We start from the raw sequence: 25,525 nt of genomic DNA, 5'->3' as shown, positions 1-25,525 counted from the left end.
CTAGAATTAGAATATGTTGCCAAAACTAAGAAGTACCGCAGCCGGGCTCCGCCGCAATTTAAGCTCTGAACCAAATAACGTAAAAATGAAGTTTAGTTTCAAAATATCAGTATTTTAGCCTTTTCGTCTTTTCAAATTTGAAGTTTTTTCCAGTATCTGAAACAAAAATTTTCCTAGCGATTGAAATTAGGCAGCATGTAATACATAGACGATGTTTTGGGTTGCATACAAAACTTCAACTTGGAAATGTTTCAAGTTTAAAAACCCAGATATTTTGACACGAAATTTCATTTTAACGTTATTTGGTGTATCAAGTTAAAACTACCATTGTACTTGAAGAATAAAATGACGTCTTCTATATACATGACAAACATTTATTTGAACTACGAAGACGTTGAACAGCAGAGTAGAAACATGATATTACACAGCGCTTTGCACTTCTCTCTTACATGCAATACTCACCATTGACTTTGGCTAACTCCATACTAAGTATAAGTATTACGCAGCAGAGAACTTGCTTATCATGTGCATGCGCTAGGGGAATCGACGGCGGTTGCCAACATACCCCCTTTCGACGTTGATTCTCCTATTCCTGAAAAGTAAAACAAAATACATATTAAACAGTATTCAATCCTACAATTGTACAACAGTTTTGATGTTTAACAGGAGTCAGGGGTTTGGTTAACACATCAGCTCCCATTTCACTGGTAGGTATGTACTTCACATCTAATTCACCGCGTTCATACACTTCACGCACAAAATGATGGCGAATGTCTATGTGCTTTGTACGGGAGTGAAACACAGAGTTCTTTGTAATTTTCTGAGCTCCTTGATTGTTGCAGTATATTGTTGTTGGGTGTTCTATGTTGTAACCCAGCTCCTTCAGGAAACGACGTAGGTAGACAGTTTCTTTGGCGGCCTCAGACAGAGCCATATATTCCGCCTCCGTTGAAGATAGAGCTACAGTGCGTTGTTTTCGTGATTCCCAGGTTATAGCTGAACCACTTAATATATATACAAAACCGGTGTAAGATTTTCTATCATCGACATTTGATGCCCAGTCTGCATCCACAAAGGCGATGAGTGGTTTTCCTGTTTTCGTATAAATTAGTCCTTGATCTTGGGTTCCCTTTAGATATCGAAGTATTCTTTTCGCAGCATGCCAATGTTCTTTTCCCGGATTGTTGTTAAATTGACTTAAGAAATTCACGGCGTATGTGATATCTGGCCTAGTAGCTACTGAAAGGTACATTAATGATCCGATCAGATTTCTAAATGGAACATTTTTCATGTCAGCGATTTCATTTTCGCTTTTAGGACTCATTTCTTTTGATAATTTTTTGCTGTTATCTATAGATGAAGACACAGATTTAGCATTTTGCATGTTATACCGATTTAAAATATCATCAATGTATTTCTTTTGAGAAATTTTAATTGAATTCTCATTTTGGTAAAATTCTATGCCTAAGCAATAATGTAACTTCCCCAAGTCTTTCATTTTGAAAGCAGAAGCTAAACTATTGCGAATTGTTTCATACGTTTGCTTAGAATCGGTAAAAACGATAAGATCGTCTACATAAACGATTATAATAGTTTCACTGTTAGGCGTCTTTTTAATATAAACACAATTATCTGAATTAAGAGATTTAAATTTCATAGATTTAAATTTTTCATCCAACTTTTTGTACCACTGACGTCCTGACTGTTTAAGACCGTATAATGATCTCTTTAAAAGACACACTTTATCTGAATTAGTTTCATCCCGAAAACCTTCGGGAATTTCCATGTAGATTTCTTCATCTAAATTTCCATTTACATAGGCCATTACAAAATCTAATTGGTAACCTTTGAGATTGTGTTCTACTGCGTAGGCTAAAACTGTTCTTATGGAACTTAATCTAGCAACAGGGGAAAAGTTTTCAGTGAAATCGAGACCAGGGATTTGAGCGCACCCTTTAGCAACTAGCCTAGCTTTGTATTTTTCGATAGTGCCGTCGTGATTATATTTTAATTTAAGAACCCATTTACTGCCAATAACTTTCTTGGTTTCAGGTCTTTTTACTAATTCCCAAGCCTTTTCCTGAACAAGCGAGTTATATTCTAAAAGCATGGCATTATGCCAATTTTCAGCATATGGTCCATTTAATGCTTCTTGCACCGTAGGATTAATGCTTTCCTCAACAGCATTTTGAGTTTGTTCATTTTTATTTACAACTGTATAGTGATATTCCTTTTTAGGCCTTCCTGGCAAACCTGTTTTTATTTTCTTGGGTCGACCAGGCCTCCTTTTAATCAGGATAGGAAGCATTGATTCACTATCTAAATCATTACCGCTTTCCTTTTCAGATTCAGAGCCAAGTGGCGACTCGCTACCGTCCAGAGGTGATGATTTTTCACAACATGTTTTATTTATAATTTTTTCCTCCGGAGCGAAAGGCAGATTTATTTCTTGCTCTGAGTCATAACTACAGCAGTTTTCAAATTCATTAATAAATTTTACATCTCTGCTTATTATCACTTTACATGCCTCGAAATCCCAAAGTGTATACGCTTTTGATTCATCAGAATAGCCAATAAAAATACATTCTTTAGATCGAATATCAAATTTGCCTATTCCTGGCCTTTTATTTAGCGAAAATGCTTTTTGGCCAAAGGTTCTGAAGTGAGAGACAGCAGGTACTCTGCCAAACATCACTTCGTAAGGTGTTTTTATTTCGTTTTTGAAACCTCGCGTTGGGCAGCGATTTCGAATGTAAGCAGCCGTATTAACGGCTTCGGCCCAGAATTTCTGAGGCAGATTGGATTGCAATAACAAACATCGCGCCATTGAAACCAAAGTGCGATTTAATCTTTCGGCGACGCCATTCTGGGCTGGCGTGTAAGGAGTGCTCATTTCGTGTTTTATTCCCGCATCATTAAGAAATTTATTAAAGTCTTTCCCTAAATATTCTAGTCCGTTATCGGTTCGCAGGATTCTGATTTTAGAGTTAAGTTTATTTTCAAAAGATGCTTTAAAATTTCTGAAAGCTTCTTTAACCTCATCCTTAGATTTCAGAAAATAAACACGAACATATTGAGATTTATCATCAATAAATGTTGCGAAATAAAATGATCCACCGATTGATTCAGTTCTCATGGGACCACACAAATCAGAATGAATTAGATTCAACATTTCAGTACTTCTATATTCAGATTCTTTGGGAAGAGGGGTTGCGGTTTGTTTACCCTGAATGCATACCTTACAAGTAGAAAGAGAGTCATTTTGAGAAAAAGAAAGACCTCTAACCATGTCATTTATTTGAAGTTTTTTAAGATCGTTTTCATTTAAATGGCCAAATCTTATATGCCACTGATCTATTTCTTTAGCAATTGATACAGATTCAAATATTGGCATGACAAAATAAAGATCATTTTCGCGTTTACCTAAAATTACTATTTCGTTATTATAATTAATTATATTTGAGCACATTTTTCTTTGAAAATTACTGAAAGATTATTTTCAGTTACTTTAGACACTGAAATTATTTTTCAAATCAGGTACACACAATTCATTTTTGAGTTTGATATTTTCAGTTTTAGAACCTATGCGAACTTTAAATTTAACAGTTCCTTTTCCAATAACTTTAACTATTTTATCAGTAGCTAATTTAACATAAGTATCACCTACCTCGTGAATTTCTTGAAACAGTTCCTTGCTGTTACACATATGCGATGTTGCACCACTATCCAGACAAAAAATGTCTTTAGAATTACTATTAGTGCATGCTACGGCTTTTTCTCGCTCCAAGGAATTCCGAATTTCTGTAGACATCGCAGTTTCACTGAGGCGTTTGCTTTTAGTTTCTTTATTTTTCTTCCTACATTCCGATGCTCTATGCCCATGATATGGCAGAAGTTGCATCTGTAGTTAACTGGATACTGTCTTCGGTTTGCAGACTTATCTGCTTTCGGTTTAGGAACCGGTCGTTGAGTATACTTCCGATCTTTCGAATAGAACGCGTGTTGTTCAGAAAACAACGAATCTTTATTTTTGAGAGCGTTAGCTTCTTCCAACAGTTTAATTTTCAGCATTTCTGGAGAAGGCAGTTCATCACGAGATTCGATTGCTATTCGAAAGCTTTCATAAGAGTCCGGTATGCTATATAAAAGCAATATTGTAAGCAAATCATCCGCAATGTTTATTTCCATTTCTTTAAGTTTGTCCACAAGCATGAAAAAATCATTTAGATGAACAGTCATTTGTTTAGAATCACTCATTTTTGTAAAAAGCAAGTTTTTTAGAATTGTGGCCTTTCTAGCTGGTCCCTTCGATTCGTAAATAGAATGCAATTTACGCCACAGTTCGTGAGATGCTACACAATTCTTTACTTGTGGAAGTTCACTGGGTAAGATGGATAGGATTATATCCGCTCGTGCTTTTTGGTCAGTAGTTTTCCATTTAGCAAATTCTTCATCACCAGGTTCTGGTTTCGGAATTTTCCCAGTTACACAGTCCCAATGATCATTTTTAATCAGTATTGCTTCCATTTGCAACTTCCACGTATCAAAGTTGTCCTTGTTTAGCTTTTCAATTGGCACTGTATTAGTCGTCGCCATTTTCATTTCAATCGACGCAGCTTGGCTTGCCGAAAGAATTTAACAATGGTAGTTGCACTGCACAGTTAAGCGCTATCTGGGCCCATAACCTACGAAGAATAAAATGACGTCTTCTATATACATGACAAACATTTATTTGAACTACGAAGACGTTGAACAGCAGAGTAGAAACATGATATTATACAGCGCTTTGCACTTCTCTCTTACATGCTATACTCACCATTGACTTAGACTAACTCCATACTAAGTATAAGTATTACGCAGCAGAGAACTTGCTTATCATGCGCATGCGCTAGGGGAATCGACGGCGGTTGCCAACAGTACTGAATCTAGTAAGATTTTTGATGATGTATTGATAAATGGGCCATTTTAGTGATTTCAATACAATGGCCCATTTATTAATCACGAGCTACTTCTTTACCATTGTATCATCCATCAAGAGGCACTTTGTGCGCAGACATTTCGAGAAAAAATGTGCAAAATTATGAAATTGGTAATTAAGATTATCAACTCCATTATAGGTAAAACTCAGGGCTCTCTTTCTTTAGCCCTGGGTAAAACTCTTAATCATCGCCATTTTAAAGAATTTTTAATTGAAATGGAAGATGAGTACGCAGATCTTCTGTAGCATAACAAAGTACGTTGGTTATGAAGAGGAAATGTTTCGAAACGCCTCGCGTCCTTATTAACCGAAATTAAAGAATTTCTCCTTGAAAAGGGTATTTATTATCCAGAACTAACGAACGATCAGTGAATCCAAAAATTTTATTTCATGGCAGACGTTACGTCTCATCTAAATCAGCTTAATCAAAATCTACAGGGAAAAGAAAATACAATTTTTTCGATGTTTGAAGAAGTTATATCATTTTTAATCAAATTATCTCTTTTTGCTGAAGATTTTGAAAGAGAAACTTTAACTCACTTTGCAAGCATCTTGAAACATCGCCAAGAAAATAATTCTGATATTGACATTTGCTGTTTCAAAACAACAGTTTTTAATATGAAAGAAGTTTTTCTCAGCAAGTTGCAGAAATTCAGAAACAAAGCGACGTTAGCCTTTGTTAAAAAACCTCTTAGTACTCTGTAACAAAATTAAATTTTGCTCCTTTAATATTGACCCTGGCAACTTTGAAGTCCAATTTCTGGATTTAAAAAACAAAGAATAATGAAATTCAAAATCTGAACGCCTTAGCTCTGCTTTAGAAAGGCTGGAAAAAAATAGATGTGAGCTTAGTTCACAGCAAAAGGGACCTGCTGGAGAAGAAATGTTGATTTTTAACACATAGAATAGTATTCATGACTCATATAATCAGCTGAAAAAATTAGAGTTTGCTGTTCTTTCCTTATTCGAGTCTACATATTCATGCAAACAATCATTTTCAAGCATGAACCTCATCAAGACTAAATTGAGAAGTCGTCTTATTGATGAGAAACTGGAATCAAGCTTAGAATTAAAAACAACATACAAACCTGAGTTACTCAAACTTTCCAAGAAGATGCAAGGCAATTCTTCGCATTATCATGATTTAAATTTTGGGTACCTTAAAATTTTATTTTATCAACAACTAATACCGTTGTTTAGTGTTCTATCAAATTTTATTCGACATACCTATATAGTATTAATTTAAAAGTCAAACAACAGAAATTAGTGTTATATTTGTAATTTTTCACGGGATTCTCTTACCATCCTCCTCAGCTGCCAAAGCGCAAATGAACAATATAAGATATAGTGATTAGATAAGATAAGATAGGAATGGCAAGACAGGAGTTAAGCTACTGGTGCTATCTATTGATGAAACGAGAACTAAAACATAATTTCCTTAAAAGCTGAAGGCAAAGCTAGATTGGAATTAGGGTCGTTAACTAGAACAGAAAGATTTTTTTTTTTTGAATGTGAAACGCTTCTAGAAAGTCTAATTCACCAATGGAAGATGCTTTTTAAATAATTTTGGCTGCCGAAAAACTGAAAGTGTGATTTTCGGACCAGCAATGTTGGGCAACAGAAGACTTCTGTGTTTCCTTTTTTCTAACATATGCCTCATGTTCCTTAACGCAAAATTTTAAGGCTCTCTTAGTATGACCAATGTAAATTAAACCACACTGGCAAGGAATCCTGTAAATACCTCAGGAATTCAAATCCGGAATGGGGTCCTTGAGTATGGAACTCGGAATTATAGGAGAATGAACGGCCTGAAAGTTAAATTTCTGCAAAATACGTGCAATTTTATAGCTAATTGATGGAAAGACAGGAATGACAACAGAATTCTTATAATCTCCTAACACAAGAGTGTGCCTTTGGGTGTGTTGAGGTCAGAATTTTTTAACGACATATCTCACTTGTCTGACAGTAACATCAGAGCACGAAGTTTATCGGATCGAGAAGCGTAGGATTGCATTTGTCATTGCTTTGGTCATCATGTCGGTGGCAGTACGATATCTCCCAGCTCCGCTCCAACTTTGAAGGAAAATCCTGCCCCCTTCTCCAGGAGGACAGATCGAAGGGCCCTTCAGAAGCGAGGACTTTCATCTCGCCGTGTAGCTTAAGTACTCTCGGGCCACAAAGGTTACGTTATGTTACGTTATTTGAGTAAGTAAAAGCACACGAGGGCTATCCGCCTAAAGGAAGGGATATCTTCGTGGAGGATCTTTTAAAGAAAATTGAATTGTAGCCAGAACTCTCGCATAGTCTCAAACCCAAGTCGGTCCAAATCACTCGACCATTGGTGAGTCTCCTGACAACAAAGAAACACTAAATAGTAGTAACAAATATCCAAACCTTCTCCGAGACTGCAGCTCGGCCCCAAAATACAACAACCAGCATCGCTAACGGCTATGCCGATCAGGGCGGCATGTACACTACAGCTACTGTAAAAATGCTCCAAATTTTAATTCCTGCTATAAATTTAAATCTTATTAACTACTTTTCTGCTCGTTGTACGATATTTCGTTTTCGTTTTATATGTTTTGACTTTTGTTTTTGTTTTGTTTTCATTTGATTATAATATATATTTTTGTCCACAAAGTTATTATGCATCTTACCTTCACAGAAATCATGTGGCGTAAAATATATACGTGAAAAGCTAATTTCTTAATTTTCATTTGAAATTAAATGCACTGAAGCATGAAATTAGGATAAAAAATTAGGCACCACATAAATTTGAAGAATTTTTTTCAAAAAATAGTTTCTCTCTACTTTCCGCGTGCCTTTGCGGTGTAACTGGAAGCACGGTCGACGCGTTGTCGAGAGGTCCAGAGTTCGAATTCCCTGCGGGGACATTGCACATTTTCACGTGTCCTCAATCGATAACATAATGACTCTATGAAATACACAATTTTTTATTGGAAATTATTTCAGCTTTCTGCATCATTTAAATTTCAATTGAATTATTCAAGTAATTTCGCTACATGTTATTAGCAGACATCAAATTTACTATAAAAGCAGAAAATGTGATAAGAAATGTAGCGTAGAACTCTATTTTAACTTTTCTTGATTACTCTTCATTTAATGTAAAGCCGTTAAAAATTCTAAACGATAGTCCCATATTTGATAGAAATATGATCTATAGTTTACATCTTTTACTAAGATGAGAAAGCTTCGAATCCTTATCAAAATGCTGATTCAGTAGCTGTCTCACTTTTCTAGCTTTTCGCAATGTGAATAACCAAGTCGGTCCTCAAAAGACACGTGTTAAAGAAATAAGCATACACATGTACAAAACTGTGTTTCAGAAACAGGTGTAACAATATTACCTTCAGATGTTTATTTTGCAATGGTGTTATAGCAGAAAATATTTCATAAAACATATGCTTCTTTCTCGTTTTACTATACTCTTTGGGAAATAGAGGATATTTTGATAGAAACATGAGGACTACAGCAAGTATGAGCAATTCAATATGATATTTTAAATAATTCATGTTCTCTGATATAACGTCAATATCAGCAGTAATAGTGATCATTAGAAATGTGCTTTATAAGTATCTTTAAAGTCTTGTTCTCAAGAATGATGTATAACTACACGATTTCTAGGTATTCAAGAATTGAAACTTTAACATACAATTAAAGTAGTGTCTCGGTATACGTCATTACTCCGTTCCAGATCCTTGGAAGTATAGCAGATCGGACGTGAACCAAAGAACTTTTCCAATAAGAAATAAAGGAAAAATAATTAATCCGTTCTTATAAAAAATTCTCATTCTTATTATTACAAATTTGTATATATGTAAATAATTTTAGTGAAATTATATGTAAAATTGTAGTATCTTTCGTGTAATGTAACATGGAGTGCATCGAAAAAGCAAAGCTCTGCCAGAAATATACGATTACAGGGGCAAATCTATTTAACCTCTTCGTCTTCCGTAACGCGTTTAGCGCGTTCACATGAAACTTCCGCAGGGCAGCCGTAACGCGCCTCAAGCACTCTTCTACATTATACCTCCTAGAGGGTAGCACTAATCAGGCATTCTATTTCTAATTGAATTTGCCCCGGGTTTTATGAATATTCGCGCCATTTTACATAATATACAAGACAGTGAGAGATGGCTTCAACGTCTACTCAGCAGAAAAAGAGAAAAAAATGAGGCTGTGAATTGGAAAGACAAGAAGGATATACGTTTGATGAATACAGTCCATAATAACGCGATGATTGATGTTGGAACACGGAAAAGAACTTTAAAAAAACCAATAATTTTAAAAGATTACAACAAAAAAAATGGGAGGAGGGGACCGCCTGGATCAGATGTTATCAAATTATCCTGCTGTTAGAAATAAGCAGATATATTATTATTTTTTCATTATGCTTTATTTCCTTATAATTTTACTTAATATTCGTTGACATTCATCCACTACGAAAGTCATGTATGGAGAGTCATGATGTACAGAGAAAGCAACATTACACGCTACGAAAAACAGACGACCCGCTAGGGGGAGGAAATTTTCGCGGACAGGAGAAAACGGCGAAAGGGTTAACACTGCGGTAAATGACTATCTCGTGAAATTAGGGAGATATCGCCAAGCTGGCAACGGTCTTGGCGAATAATTTTTGTCACAAAATTTCGAAAGAAATCGGCAAGTGTCGCCAAACTTGGCGACCATTTGATGACATTTATGTTGTGTCCCTCTGTAACAGTAATTGGTTATGTAACTGAAAACTGTAATTGGTCCCTATATGTGACTCAGAGTTGTAGCTACAGTTTTCAGCACCCCAGGACGGCTGCAGCTCTTGCACCCTTCTTGTTTACCAAGAATGGAAAACATTTCATTCTAAAAGTTCGTAATATCATTTCGGCGCCTCTCTGGATGCTGCGCCCGGGGACAGGTGTTCCTCTTTGTCCCTCTCTAGCTATGCCCCTGGTGTAACTATAATCGAATGCTGCCCTTATATGTAACTTTAATCCGTATATGTCTTTCAGTAATTTCGAGAAATGGAAAGTACTGGAAATTTCCCGGCGGCTGAGGAAAACTCTATAAGACTGGACAGTCTCAGTTTTTAGTTCAGCACATGTGACAATGGTCACGCTCCTCCATCCTTCCCAGCTGTTCTGGACAAATCGACCAAGTAATTGCTCTACTTCAAGCGTCCGTCAAGGAAACTACATTAAGACAGCCGGAAAACAACATGCACTTAGCACGTTATTCGTGGCAACTAGGGGAAATTAGAATCTAGTTTTTAGTTTAAAGCTGAGACCGGAGGGTTAAGAGATCTCCGTGGGAGTTTTGCTCTTTGGATACATACCATTGGGTTTAACATTATTAGTAGTTTGAAGTGGTTGAGGAAGGGGCTGTACGAGTACTTCTGTGGAAAGTTCGAAACCGTAAAGTCTTTTAAAAATAAATTTTATCAAGTTCTCATCGGTTCTGTGTGTATTCAATCCATTGCGAACCTTTACCCACGCAATATTATGTATTATTACAACATTGTTTAGTACTAAAATACAAATGCAATGTGTGAAATATATACTGTACACAAATGTTTTTCTACTATCCAGATCAAAAGCTATTTTTTAACATGCGCTAAAGGCTCTGAGCTTTGTTTGGTAAGGGATTTCGCCCCCCTTTGCAATGTTAATTAATTTAATAGCGTCTTTGATTTTCACACTCATAGATACCACTGCACTCGGTACGGAATGCAACCGCCTAGTTCCGCATAAGCATGCCATTTTCATACGGTTTAAGAATCTCTTTTTTGACCATCATGGTGATCCTGACAAATTTCTTCGTTGCTTGACACTTCTTGTTAACTCTCCTAAAACTCATTGCTAATAGATTTACGCGAAAAAGCACAAAACTGCTTTAAAATTCAGAGTTCTAGCTCGGGTTGTTTACAGAATAGTACTGACGCTTTTGGGCAGTTGGCTCAAACGTTGTCATGCGTCGTTTCAGCTGTCTCCCGGATCTTTCTTATTTAAATTAACAATCAAAATTTTATTTATACATAGCAGAATATTTTACAGAAGCATGCGGTGTTAAATAGAATGATGCGCCTTTTAAACGCATCTTATTTATTCATTCTTACGTATATAAGTGGATTCCTATTTGTCCCAATTCTCTTTTATTTATGTTAATAATCAAATATGTAATTTACACGGCGCGTAACTTCAGTTATATGTCATTTTCCCTCTGATTTACTCAGTAAAGTTTCTATTCGAAACTCATATACTTTCTTCAATTCTTTATTAAGCTTTATATTGAGCTATAAGGGACAGAAGATAAGGGAAGGCAAGCGGTAACGGAAATGTTGTGCTTTAGACATTATGCCATGAAACTCCGGGTTTAATCTTTATTGAAAATCATGTGGTAAAGACATTCTTAGATGGAAAACTTTAGTATTGCATTTATAACCTACCTAAATATCACTTCAGAACATCACATGGAAACATGGTAACAACATTCCACTCTGAAGGTGCTTCATTTCTTAAGGTGAATCGGTACATCACACTTTCCTTATTGCTTGAAACAACTGAATGCCGCGATTTTCTACAAACGGAGTAAGGAAAGGTACCTTTTGAATACAAAGACAAGCAAGAACATAAATGCTTCATTATTGGGAAAATTTAAGATACGATCATAACGTAATAAATAAATAAATATTGCTTTTTAATTTGATGGTTGTTATAATAAATATATAAATAAAAATAACTATCTCAAAAAGAACATAAGAATCAATCTATTGGACACGGTGAAATATGGTGGATACCTTTGGCAATGTGGGTATTATCCAGCCGCACTTATTATCCAGATAACTCCACTCCACAAGGCCCACAAGAGGCCTGCCAGGCGTTGCTTGCAATGTCTTGTTATTTGGTGTGTTTCACACTTCGGGCTCTGCCTCTTCTGGTGTATATTAAATATTCTTACCGCTTGGCCAGGTGTTTTTCAGATCTGGAAAGAAAGAATTACGTATTTTACAATGATGCTTTCACAACCGGTGCCTCTTGCACTTACATGCTATGGACGACAGTTCCAGTTCTGTTTGCATTTTTACTCTGTTGCGATTAGGTGTGACATTCGAGATTACATTCGACCTCACGTCTTGTTCAGGAAACATCTTTGCTATGCTATCATAGGCTGTGTTGTATAGCGTTCTGTTGACAAGAAGTTCATTACGTTTGTGTTTCCTTTCTGAGATGGTTGTTCCTGGTAGTATATCTTATGAAAGGATTTATTTCGTAACTTTTAGATGATTTTCAGCCTTGAGGAAGTACTTAAATAAGCAGTATTTGGTGCTGCCTATTTCTCCACGTACACACTCATCCGTAGCAGCGGTATTTCTTGCATAAAAGTAGGAAAAGGGCCACGCCCCGATACGAGCCACGCTGTTTCTCTTGTTACTGAACTGGGTGCAGTGCTTACTTTTAAAAACAGTTGATAAGTCCTTTTCCCGTGTTCAGTTTCGTCCCACCGGTTCTGCCAATCAGTTTTAGATTCGTTGGTTGTGAGTGTCTTCAGGTGCAAGCCAGGCCAGGGCACTGATAAGTTTTGTGCATCTTGACCCCTAGCTGCTTCTTTGGCTAGGATGTCAGCCACCTCATTAGCTTTTGCCTCTGCATGTCCTTTCAGCTAAGTGACAAAGAAGTGCTGATTTTGTGATTTTGAAGTTCTTTCTATAATCTCTTGGATTAATTTTGATCTGTGGTGAGAGTTCACGATAGCTTGCATGGCTGAGGAATGTCTGCGAAGACTAACGATGCTTTTAGGGACTTTGTGATGCTGTATTTTATTGCTTCCAGGAGCGCTTCTGATTCAGCTTGGAATATACTGTTTTTAAGGTCTAAGTGGAATTCTTGTTCGAGTGGAGGTCCAGGTAGATTTTGATTGCGCTGCTTTTACCCTCTTCTAGGCTGGAACCATCTGTATGGAACTGAGGAAATTTCTTTTCGTTTGCTTCTTTTTTCCTGCTTAATATGATGTCATTTTCCTTTCTCAGGTTGTACTTGTATGAATGTGGCGGTATCTCGTATTTCTCTGCTATGATTTCTAAGGAGTTGTCTTATGGAATTTTTGTTCAGCACATTTAAAAAGTGGTGTACTGCTAACGATTTGGAAGAGAGTGGCATTTGATATCATTCTATAGATTCTTTTATATATAACAAAAACATCTGGAATAAATCCAAATTTTATGATTACTCTTTGCCTTCTTTGAAGATATGAGTCCCAAATGATATTGTCAACTGGAATCGAAATGGAGTTTTTGAAACAACATTATTTGAGAATTATGTAACGTATAATGTTTCAATCATATCATAAAACAAGAAAAAAGATTATGAAAGTTTGATATTATGAAATAAGGAAAACAAGGTTCATAGAGTATGGTTAAAATTCGCCATTTGGAAAAGAAGAAAAAAAGGTACATAGACGGCATTAGAAGACTTGGTAGGAACAATTTTTTTACCACACTTTTAGAAACATGTGGATATCAATGGGAAACATATGATGTAACTTCAGAAACTTCCAGAATTTCTTTCAGCTAAGAACTTTAATTGAAGAGCGTGGGGTCCAGTTTCATGGCAAGCTAGTAAAGATTTGGCTAAGCAGCATGTATTTTCAAAACACTTCCACGACGAAATATCTCTTGAAAGAAAAACAGATGATTGTAGTTTGAAAATGACTCAAATAAGATAAGCTTTTATTCTGCGACAATTTTGATCATATGAACTCTTATTGTAAAAATATGCGAAATTTAAATTTATATGCGTTTCTTTAAAAGAAAAGTTTCAATCAGCAAGTTGCTGTTTAATTCATCTGAGTTCTAATCAGTAATTTGCTGTTTTATCCATTTGCGAACTTCTAAAGGAGAGAAGAAAGAAAAAACTTGCAATTTAAAAATTTCAAATTATAATTTTATTTTGTCAAAGAAAAGTCTAGCTTTAAAAATTTTTAGAAATTTTAAAAAATTCAAAATGTTACTTAAAATAATTTAGACACAATTTATCGAAATTGGAAAACAGAAATCAATAATAACACTTTTTTTTTAACCTTGAGGTGTTAAAAAATGTTTTGTAAGTAAGAATTGAAGCTGAACATTCTAGTTGTCAGAATTTTCAGCTTCAATCTATTTCGATTCCAGTTGACATTAATCACTTTCACCCATTGAAAACGATCGTCAATTTTAGTCTTCAAATTACTTCATATGAAAACTGAATTCCGTTAGCTATGAACGTCTAATTTTAGCAGTTTCTAAAGTTAGAAATTTGTATTACGCATGTTTATACTACTGTTTGCCTGACATTCAAAATATCTTTCAGGAAATCGTATTCAAAACCGTAATATGCATAGCAGTATTTTACTGTACACGTGCTCCAAAATCTTAGTAAATAATATTTTAAGTAATTTTACCTAAGAAAAAAAAAAAAAAAAAAAAAAACTCTCAGATTTTATGTTGCGCCCCAAGGAGCTTTTTTTTTTTTTTTTTTTAAACCTTTTATGTGTTACCTATATTTTTTAAATATCATGTTCTTCGCACTTAAACCATAAAATTCAGTTCAACAGCAATATCACAAAATAATTCAAAAAGAGCAACTTTAGAATTTCCGATACACAGTCTCGCGCACTGGAGATAAAAATTACTTTTTTTTCGGACAGTGTTGTCATTGCTCGCATTGAAATCGTTGAGTTTGTTAATCAAAAACTCGTTAAAGTTTTACAATACATGAAATAGATAATAAAACAAATTCCAAAGCTTTGCAAATATTCGAGTGGAGGACTACGTTATTCAAAATTTGATGTCTCTAGGTAATGTTTTTTCACACTGCAAGAAACATACATACATTCATGCAGATTCTTCATTATTTAATTTCCTTAAATATATTGCAGGGTTCTAATATTTGGTGGCAACAATATGAAAATTGATTCAGACTTTTATACTGAACCAACGCAAAATGCCAAAACGAAATTAATAGGCCTTTCTGTGTAAATTGCCCCTTTGGACTAATAATTTTAGCTAACTAATTCGGCTACTGAATAGTTAGCTTTCCTTAGTGATATTTATTTTCCTGCGAGGTCTAAATAAAGATTAAAAGTGTGCTTATTTCTAATCATTGAAGGCTGAAAATCTGCTCTGTTTATTCCTTTCTTAAATGAAAACCTCCATATTTGCATTTAGTCATTAAGCATGCAATCTTTTTGAATCGAAGCATCATTTATTGAATATTAAGAACTTGGCTAACAAATGATTACATAAAAATTTAATTTCACGTTCCGATTTATTTTTATTTCTTCATTTTAATTTTTATTAAGAATTATTCGAGAAAAATAACCTAAAAATCGAACATCATGGTTTTTAGAAAAAAGTGAAAAAAAGTTAGATGTCTATATAATCATGATTACAAAATTATATCATTTACCTTTCAATCTAGTCAAGTTTCATTCTATGATTCTGTAAGTTCAAAGATTCTGTTCTACTATTCTTATTGTAGAGCCGTAGAATGAAATTTAAGTAACTGGAAAATCACACATGAAAGAGAATTATTTAAATAAAAAAAATTATACAATGTACTTCAAATATCTGTTTCTGGAGTTATCTGTACATTATTCCTAACACTATTAAACATTCTAAGGCAAGAATCTGAGGGTCTATTTTTTTAATTAAAATCATTATAATAATAATTATTATTATTATTACAATAAAGGGGTTATCAGGGAAAGTAAATGTCATATCACACATTCAGAACATTTGGGAAGAACAACTGCATTGCCATATGATATAAAACAGCCAATCACCACGGCGTTGCCATGCAAAGGGGAAACTGGTTCTCCATTACAAGCACAGAGACTAACAACAAATAAATGACATTCAAGTTTTTTAATTCGGTGTTGCTTAAATGAAAATGAACAATCTACAACTTTTTGTGGAAACGGTATAGAGTAATTAGGATTTTTTTAAGCAGGAAACTTGAAAAATGTGCAATGCCCTTTCCGGAACTCGAACTTGAACCTCTCGAATACGAGCAGAGTGGGCTACCGTTACACCGTGAAAGAATACTGGAAGGAGAGAGGAAATTCTTTATATATTTCTCCTTTTAAAGGGCGACTGGGGATTAAAGGACCCAATCGAAAAATATTGATTATTGTCCACCATCTTTTAATTCGAGGGCCATTTGTAGTGTTGCAGACATGAAAAACATGCGCTGCCCTCGCCGGTACTCCAATACGCGCCGAGTGTACTACCGTTACACTTCGAAGGCATCCTGGAAGGAGGGAGAAAATACAGTCACATGTCTTTCTTTCACTGATAAAGCTGACAGGAAAATTGTTTGAAATAGTTGTTCGGAAGTATGCGAATATGTAATTGACGACAACAGAGTCAACATACATTTCTCTTTATTGACCTTCTATCGATATATTTAATCTCAGCTTTACTTTTGTTCACAGTTATGAAGATCAGAAGAAAAGAAGACTATTCAGTATTCTAGATTCCTTAAATTAATTGCTTTAAATCTCAAGTCCATAGAATTATGAAATAAAACTGTACTTCCATTAGTTTTAAATGCATAATGATGTAATTAGAACAAAAATGGATAACATCATGGAGATTTTGTTTCCCAAAGAATTTTATTACGCAATTTTTTAACTGCACTTTTAATCGCTAGACGGCGCTTTCTTCATAAAAGAATTTAAAAAGACGGTAAGACTTGGAGGCTCCCTTCAGACCACCTGGACACGAGTGACTCAAATTGCTCAAAAGAACGGATGTAAAAGACGGTATAAGACCGCTTTGAAACACCTTCAACTGGACGTATATGTTATGATTGCACGAGAAAAGTTTTGGTGTGGGATACGATATTTGTTCGGAATACGACTCGAGTTCGATGAGCCATGACTATGCGCATGACACTTGTTTACCTCTTTCGAAACATTGTCCATATCTCATTCGAAACATGTGATTTACGAGATTGCCTATGACTGTCAATTCGCATGTTGCTACTATTCAGTAAATAACCCGCGCTATAACTATATAATTAGTCCAAAGGGACTTTGTCCCTGAAGGACTATTGTTTTCGTTTTGCGATTTTGCGTTGGTTCGCTATAAATGTCCGTTTTACTTTTCAAACTGTTCCCACCAAATGTTAGAGTACTGCATTATATTTGAAGAAATTAAATAATGAAAAATCCGTATAAATGTTTGTATATTTCTCGTATTGTGATGAAACAACGGTACATAGAGCCATCGAATTTTGAATGACGTAATCTTCCTGCGAATATGGGCATGTGGAAGCCCAAATTTGAAATTTGGAATTTGTTTTATTATCAATTTCATATTTTGTAAATCTTTAACGAATTTTTTATTAACAAACTCAAGGATTCAAAGCAAGCAATGGCAACGATGTACAGAAAAAATATTTTTATCTCCAGCTCTTGAGACTGTCGATCGGAAATTCTAAAGATATGCTCAATTTAAAACTAATTTGCGATATTGCTCTTGAACTGAGTTTTATGGTTTAGGTGAGAAGAACGTGATATTTAATAAATAAAGGTAACACACAAAATGTTAAAAAAAAAAAAAATCCCTTTTGGACGTAAATAAAAATCTGCATTCTTTCAGATTTTTATTTATTTATTTATTTATTTTTCAAGTGATTTTGTATTTTTGCGTAATTCTGTTTAGAAATTCATTAAAAATGAATTTTAGAAAAGTTAATAGCAAGAGTAGAGTAACGAAGAAATTTATTAGGATCACCATGGAGGTGAAAAGAGATTGTTACAAAGTATGAAGATGGCACGTGACAGGTGAGAGCAGGATCCGAACACCCGGGCAGATTACACAGACTATTCAGGTATTGTCCGGATCCCGCAACTGTCCAGAACAACTTCCTTCTGGAGTTGAGGAGAGCATCGGTAGTTTATTTCAAAACAGAAAGTTTGAACATTGGAACAAGGAATGGTTGCATCAAGTATAGAAACTTTTGTTGATATTTGTTTACATACATGACACGAAGGATAATTGATAAACATACTAGATAAGCATAGTGATTCATAATAGATAAATATGCATGAGACATAATCATACCACTGAATTGTTCCGTGCCATATATACAATCCGTATATAGATTGGCAGGCGTATCAGGACTTGGGTATTTTATACCCTGTACGGAGTACGATGGTGTTTACGATTGTTAAAAACAAAGGCGTTATTAAATCGACTAACGTTGCGAAGGGGTGAAAATCGCTTACCAAACAAAGATCACAGACGCTAGAGCATGTTGAAAAATTACTTTCGATCTGAATTGACAGAAAAGCATTTATTTACATTATGCCAATAAATAATTTATTTACATTATCCAATGCCGTTGGATGATATCTATGTGCCCCTTACTTCAGGTAGCCTTAAAATCAAATATCACAGGATTTTAAGTAAGAAATCTGTACCACCATTAGCACTGATGTTGACGACTTATTGCTCAATTTTCGCCACTAATTGAAAGCAAGGGAGAAGCACTGTGCAATGATGTCTTATCTTGTGCAAATGTTATAAAATCCAATGCTTGCTTCCATTTTTAGGTTAGGAATACTGTTGTTTCTTAACTGGTCAGTAAAATGTTAATTTTTGATCAACTCAAAACCTGAGATATATATTCAGAATTTTAATGCTAATCGCCATCTGATGAACCTAACTACAATTAAAAAATTTATTAAAAAAATTGTTTTGAAAAATATGTTTCTGATGCACATGTTCTTATATGTTAACACACGCCGTAAGTTCAATGATATGAGCAATCTTCTAAAATCTTCTTATCGTTTTGTATTTCGGTATAAACACAAGGAAAGTAAGTGAAAAAAACGTTCATTATTTATATCGTTCTTTGATGCGAATAAGGAATTTTTTAAAATTTTTATTAAGATTTTACGCATAGGGGTAACCATTTCAGGATGGAGTTAAATTTAAATATGGTGTTGGTGTTGGTGTATTTAATTATGGCAAAGCACACGAGGGCTATCTGCCTAAAGGGAGGGGTGCCTTTCGTGGAGGACTTTCTAAGGGAAACTGGCTCGTATACACGTTACACATGGGGAAAACCACGAAAACGCCCATGCAGCCAGCCCGTTCGCGGGATTCGAACCTCAGACCGAACTACCAGTGTTCAGCGTCTTTACCGCTCGGCCGCTGGTGGGCCAAATTTAATATGGAAATATTTGCGTTTTATTGTATGGTCGATTGCTCAGAATGTTTTGGTACAGAATTCAGAATTGACATTTCTATCCATTTTTTATCATTTCCTTTTTTTTATGGAAACTAGTTAACAGAACTTTTTAGTGGCTTTCAAATTTTACACTATCTTCAACTTTTACACGGATTTGACATCAGAATTTTTATGTACATGTACTCTTATATGTATTTCTTTATCATCAAAACTTTTCAGAACTTAAAAGTTTTTATTAAAATCTTTTTGACGTATTTGTACGAAGTAAAGGAGGTATTGTAATCGCCAAAACGTTTAGGCATCATATATCAGCTCAAATATCCATTTTGACTGCTTTCGAATTCATTTGAACGATGTTTTTGTATGACATCTGTACGTGAGAATAGAATAAAGGACTCATTTTTTTTCAAAACGGATTGTAAAAGAGATTCAGAAGAGATTTTTTTCGTGAAATCTGTAGATACGTATGTATGCATGTATGTATATATCTCGCATAACTCAAAAACGAGTAGCCTCAGAACTTGTTAATTTTGTATAGGAGACTGCTATAACATATATAGTTGCGCACGTCCCTTTTTGGTTTGCAATCGGACCTATTTTGTTACCCGACTCGGTGATCTCAGTTTTTTATCCTTATATGTTGGTAAATTGTGCACGCTTTTGCTCTAAAAGTGATTGAGTTATGTTGCTTTTAATGGTCCTTTTAAGGTTTTTATACTTTTAGTTAATATGCATGCAATAATTGTAGAATTATCAACTATTTAAAATATTTTAAATGGTGCTAAACCTAATGAGATCGTAATTTTTTACATTTGAAACTCTTAGTAGAACTGTGAATGAAATCAGTTTGTAAAATCAACTACAGTGTCTTTTTTTCGAGTGCGACCAAAAATAAATTTTCAGTTTTGTGCACCGCATAATCTATCTTCCTTACCACTAGCCAAATTGCTTTTTTTTGATTAGAAACTCTAATTTCAATTATAAAAATTATTTTTAAACTGTTTTTAACAGTATTTGGTGTTTTATGTTCTGTATTTTACGATTTTGAATGAAGACACCTTTAGTTTTTATACACTTTTGCCTTGCCGCGAAAAGAGAACTAAATTAATTGAATAATAAATATATTTCTAATGAAATTCGAGAAAATAAGTAAATGAAACGCAGCATAAAATATGTTTAATTTAATAGGCCGTACGAAGAAGTCATGTGATGTCCACATGAGATATTTTTAAATTTCTGCTCCTCGAATTCTTTCTGCAGCTGACATACACCAGAAGAGATTTAAATGACAACAGTTCTCTAATATTGTTGTTGTTTTGTTTACAAGAAATTTTCTTATATTTCTTATAAGAATATTGATATTGCATACTTAAAGTGAAGAAATAAATGAGCCTAAATAGATTGTAATATCAATGAACATTTTTAATGACAGAGATTAACTTAAACATAGTTGCATACAGCAGAGAAAAAAAAGGGCGAAGAAGTAAGAATGATATACATATACATACATACGTAATAAACAGTTACGTCATCATTCACCGCGCGGATAAACGCTAACGGCGCATGCGTCAGGAGAAGCTTTCTTAAGCTAAACGTCGTATTATAATTTATGATACAACAATCCTCCTTTCGACATTTGGCGGCTGAAAAAAAAATAAACATTAATCATTTATAGTTATTCCAATTAATTTACAGCACTTAGAATGTTTCGAAGCAGTCAATGTTTTTGTCAGTACATCAGCAGGCATTTTCTCTGTTGGCACATATTTAACGTCTATTTCATTTCTTTCATAAATTTCACGAATGAAATGATGTCTAATATCTATGTGTTTAGTGCGTGAGTGATAAACAGCATTTTTCATAAGCTTCTGTGCACCTTGATTATCACAATATATAATGGTTGGATAATCAGCAGTAAAATTTAATTCTTTAAGAAAACGACGTAAATAAACTGCTTCTTTGGCACTTTCTGAAAGACTGATGTACTCTGCTTCAGTACTTGATAATGCAACAGTTTGTTGCTTTCGTGATTCCCATGTTATCGGATTTCCAGCTAGCTTGAATAGGTAACCTGTATACGATTTTCTAGTATTAACATCAGACGCCCAGTCGGCATCGGTATATCCAATAAGTGCTTTTCCAGTCTTTCGAAATTTTAAACAATAATTTTTAGTTCCTTTTAAGTATCGAAGAACGCGCTTTGCAGCCAACCAGTGTAATTTTCCAGGATTGTTATTAAATTGGCTCAGGTGACTGACGGCATATGCAATATCCGGCCTAGTAAACACAGAAAGATACATAAGCGAACCAATTAGACGGCGATAAGGTGCGTTGTTCATTTCTTCCTTTTCAGTTTCAGAAGGACACATTTCTTTACTTAATTTTACACTAGGATCTAAAGGAGTTGCTACTGGTTTTGCATCTTGCATATTAAACCTTCGTAGAATATTATCAACATATTTCTGCTGAGATAAACTAATAGAATTATTATTTACATCTTGATTAAATTCTATTCCAAGACAATAATGAAGTTTGCCTAAATCTTTAACATGAAATTCTTTAGAAAGATAACCTTTAAGTTCAGCATATAAATCACAGCTATTTGTTGCTATTATTAAGTCATCAACATATAAAATTAGAATTAACTCACCTTGAGATGTTTTCATCCTGTATACACACTTATCTGATTGTAATGGTTGTAATCCAAAGTTTTTGAGTTTTTTGTCTAATTTTTCATACCACTGTCTTCCACTTTGTTTCAAACCATAAAGAGACTTTTGCAGAGCATAAACATAATCAGGATTATTTTGGTCTTCAAAACCTTTAGCTTGTTCCATGAAAATTTCTTCTTTTAAATCTCCGTTAACATAAGCCATAACAAAATCTAGTTGATATAACATAAGGTCTTGTTCAGCACTGTATGCAATCACAGTTCTTATGGAACTTGCTCTGGCTACTGGAGCAAAGGTTTCATTAAAATCAATTCCAGGTTCCTGTGCAAATCCTCTAGCAACCAATCGAGCTTTTCTCTTTTGAACTGTTCCATCTGCATTATATTTCGTTCTAAGAACCCAGCGACATCCTATTACCTTTTTGTTGTGTGGTCGCTTTACTAATTTCCATGCACCATTTTTAACAAGTGCTTCATACTCACTTTGCATAGCCTTATGCCATTCTTCAGCATAACTTCCATTTAATGCTTCTTCTAATGTCGGATTTGTATCTTCTTCAGCAATTTGTGCTTCTTTCTTTTCTATGTTTATATTGTGGTACTCCTTTTTTGGTCTTCCTGGCTTCCCAGTCTTGACTGTCTTTGGACGACCTGGCCCCCTTTTAATCTGCATTTCAGGTATTGCTTCGGAATCAGAATCTTCATTATCAGATGATTCAGCAGATGCTTCTGCCATATTTGAGGGGTCTTCAGTTATTTCATCAGCCGATATTTGCTTTACATTCAGAGGTTCTTCCTTCTTTTTATCAGGAATATTTTCGAGAAATAAAACTTCTAAATCTTTATCATAATTAGTACAGTTTTCAAATTCATCAATGAATCTAACATCTCGGCTTATAACAATTTTTCTGGAATTTTTATTCCACAGCCTGTACGCTTTCCATTCATTTGAGTATCCTACAAATATATGTTCTTCTGATCGAGGATCGCATTTCCCTTTAGACCTTTTATTAAGTACAAAACATTTCTGTCCGAATACTTTGAAGTGAGATACAGTTGGCTTGATGCCAAAAAATAACTCATAAGGTGTTTTGTTTACTCCCAGGCAACGATTACGAATATAAACAGCACAGTTCAAGGCTTCAGCCCAAAAGGATTGGGGAAGATTACTTTGTTGTAACAAACATCTGGCCATTTCAGTTAAAGTGCGGTTCATGCGTTCAGCTCTCGAATTCTGTTGAGGAGTCATTGGTGCTGAGAATTCTCGTTTAATCCCGCATTCTTGAATATATTTATTAAATTCTTCTCCGCGATATTCGAGACCGTTATCAGTCCGAAGGATTTTTATTTTCTTTCCTAGACGATTTTCGACCGCAGCTTTGTATTTAATGAATGCATTTTTCACTTCATCTTTAGTTTTAAGAAAACTGACCTTTGACATAACGCGATTTGTCGTCTATGAAAGTAACAAAATAACGCGAACCAGCATGGGATGGGACTCTCATAGGTCCACACAAATCTGAGTGAATCAAGTTCAGTAATTCATTACTTTGAAATTTTGATTCTTTTTGAAAAGGTTGCACAGTTTGTTTACCTCGGATACAGACTTTGCAGTCTTTTAGAGATTCAGTGTTATTAAAATTTAAATTTCTAACCATGTTATCAGACTTCAGTCTTTTCAAATCAGACTCATTTAAATGACCTAATTTAAGATGCCACTTTACAAAATCACTTACCTGTGCTATTGCAGCTGTTTCAGTGCTTGGATGTATATAATAAAGATCACCATGACGAATAGCCTGCATTAGTATAGATCCATTTGGTTCTATTATTCTAGCATGCCGTTCTGTAAAAATCACTGAACGATTATTTGCAGTAGCTTTAGATGTTGACAGAAAATTACATTTTAATTCCGGAACACATAACACATTTTTGAGCGTAAGTTTAATTGTCTTATTTCCGTTAGGTGCTGTGATAAGGACAGTTCCAATTCCTGTAATTTTTGATGTTTTGTCAACTGCTAACTTTATGGTTGAATTTGTTCGAGGGTGAAATTCTGAAAATAACCTTCTGTCATTGCACATGTGAGATGTACAGCCACTATCTAAGCACCATGAGGAGGTCTTCTGATAAGCATTGTTTACTGCTAAACTAATCTGCTCTTCATAATTAGAAGCCATCACAGAACCTTGATTTCCCTTATTTGATTGTGCATATTTTCTATCAGCTATTTTCTTTCTGCATTCAGATGCCTTGTGCCCAATTTTCGAACAGTAATTACACTTCAAGTTTCGAAAATTTCTTTCAGCTGGAAAATTTTTGTTTGAATTTACCTTCCATTTTTCATTTTTCTTCTGTTCTTGATTTCTTCTTTTATAATCAGTATAGTATGCATTCTGTGAATCTTGAGACGTTTTCCCTTTTCTTGCTTCCCATTCTTCTAACATTTTGATTTTCAAAGATTCGGGACTAGGTAACTGATCTCTTGATTCGATGGCGCATCTAAAATTTTCAAAATTTTCTGGAATACTGTAGAGCAGAAGAATCGATAATAAATCATCAGCTATGTCAATTTCCATTTGTTTAAGCTTATCAACTATTTCGAAGAAATTATTCAAATGTTCAGACATCGTTTCGCTTTCCGCCATTTTTCTAAATAAAAGCTGTTTTAATAATGTAGCCTTCTTCGCAGGTCCTTTCGATTCATATACGGCTTTGAGTTTATTCCACACAGCATTTGATGTCACACAATGCTTTATATGACACAGTTCACTAGGATTAATAGCAAAAATTATATCTGCGCGAGCTTTTTGATCAGCTTGGAGCCATTTCTTTTCGTCTTCGGTTCCTTCAGCAGGTTTTAGCACTTTACCGGTTACATAATCCCAATGGTCGTTTTTAATCAATACTGCTTCTATTTGTAATTTCCAACTGTCAAAATTATCTTTTCCGAGCTTTTCTATAGTAGTCAAATGCGACATAATGTAATACAGTCTCTCACAGCCAAAAAAAAAAAAAAAACAAGATTGAGCGCTATAAAAATAGGCTTAACTGAACGCTGATCAGTTCTTACCGTTGATTAGACGTAACAGTTCTTGCACTGAATTAGGCTTAAGAGTTCAATGCTCGAAAACTTCAAAATGTTCATTTTAAAATAAGTATTTTGCTAATTAGGCACAGTTGAAACGTTCCTGGGCCCATAACCATTGAAGAAATAAATGAGCCTAAATAGATTGTAATATCAGTGAACATTTTTAATGACAGAGATTAACTTAAACATAGTTGCATACAGCAGAGAAAAAAAAAGGGCGAAGAAGTAAGAATGATATACATATACATACATACGTAATAAACAGTTACGTCATCATTCACCGCGCGGATAAACGCGAACGGCGCATGCGTCAGAAGAAGCTCTCTTAAGCTAAGCGTCGTATTATAATTTATGATACAACATAAAATTTTAAAATATTGCTGTATGTACTTACCTAAGCGAAAATTTTAGCTTTAATTTCATTTTTAATTATTTAAATTCGGATTCATTAGCCAAATATAACGGTGAAAATCGCCATTTCTATTATTGCGAATTTTCTAACGAAGCAACGTTTGTGTACATACTTGTTATCT

At 34.6% G+C, this 25,525-nt stretch overlaps 1 long non-coding RNA gene across 1 annotated transcript; it reads right to left on the bottom strand.

Moving 5' to 3' along the window:
- Positions 1–145: 145 nt before the first annotated feature.
- Positions 146–25,525, bottom strand: LOC118191281 (uncharacterized). The gene is made up of 4 exons (XR_004758561.2): positions 25,387–25,525; positions 11,790–11,974; positions 11,439–11,594; positions 146–592 (listed from the first exon to the last, which is right to left on the bottom strand). It is a non-coding gene; the product is annotated as an uncharacterized LOC118191281 (long non-coding RNA).

The sequence above is a fragment of the Stegodyphus dumicola genome, chromosome 3, assembly GCF_044657685.1.
Source record: "Stegodyphus dumicola isolate Sdum_Otavi_A_Nest chromosome 3, ASM4465768v1".
NCBI classification, from domain to species: Eukaryota; Metazoa; Arthropoda; class Arachnida; order Araneae; family Eresidae; genus Stegodyphus; species Stegodyphus dumicola.
Note: the sequence above shows the minus strand (reverse complement) of the source record. Positions and strands in the feature narration are given on the sequence as shown.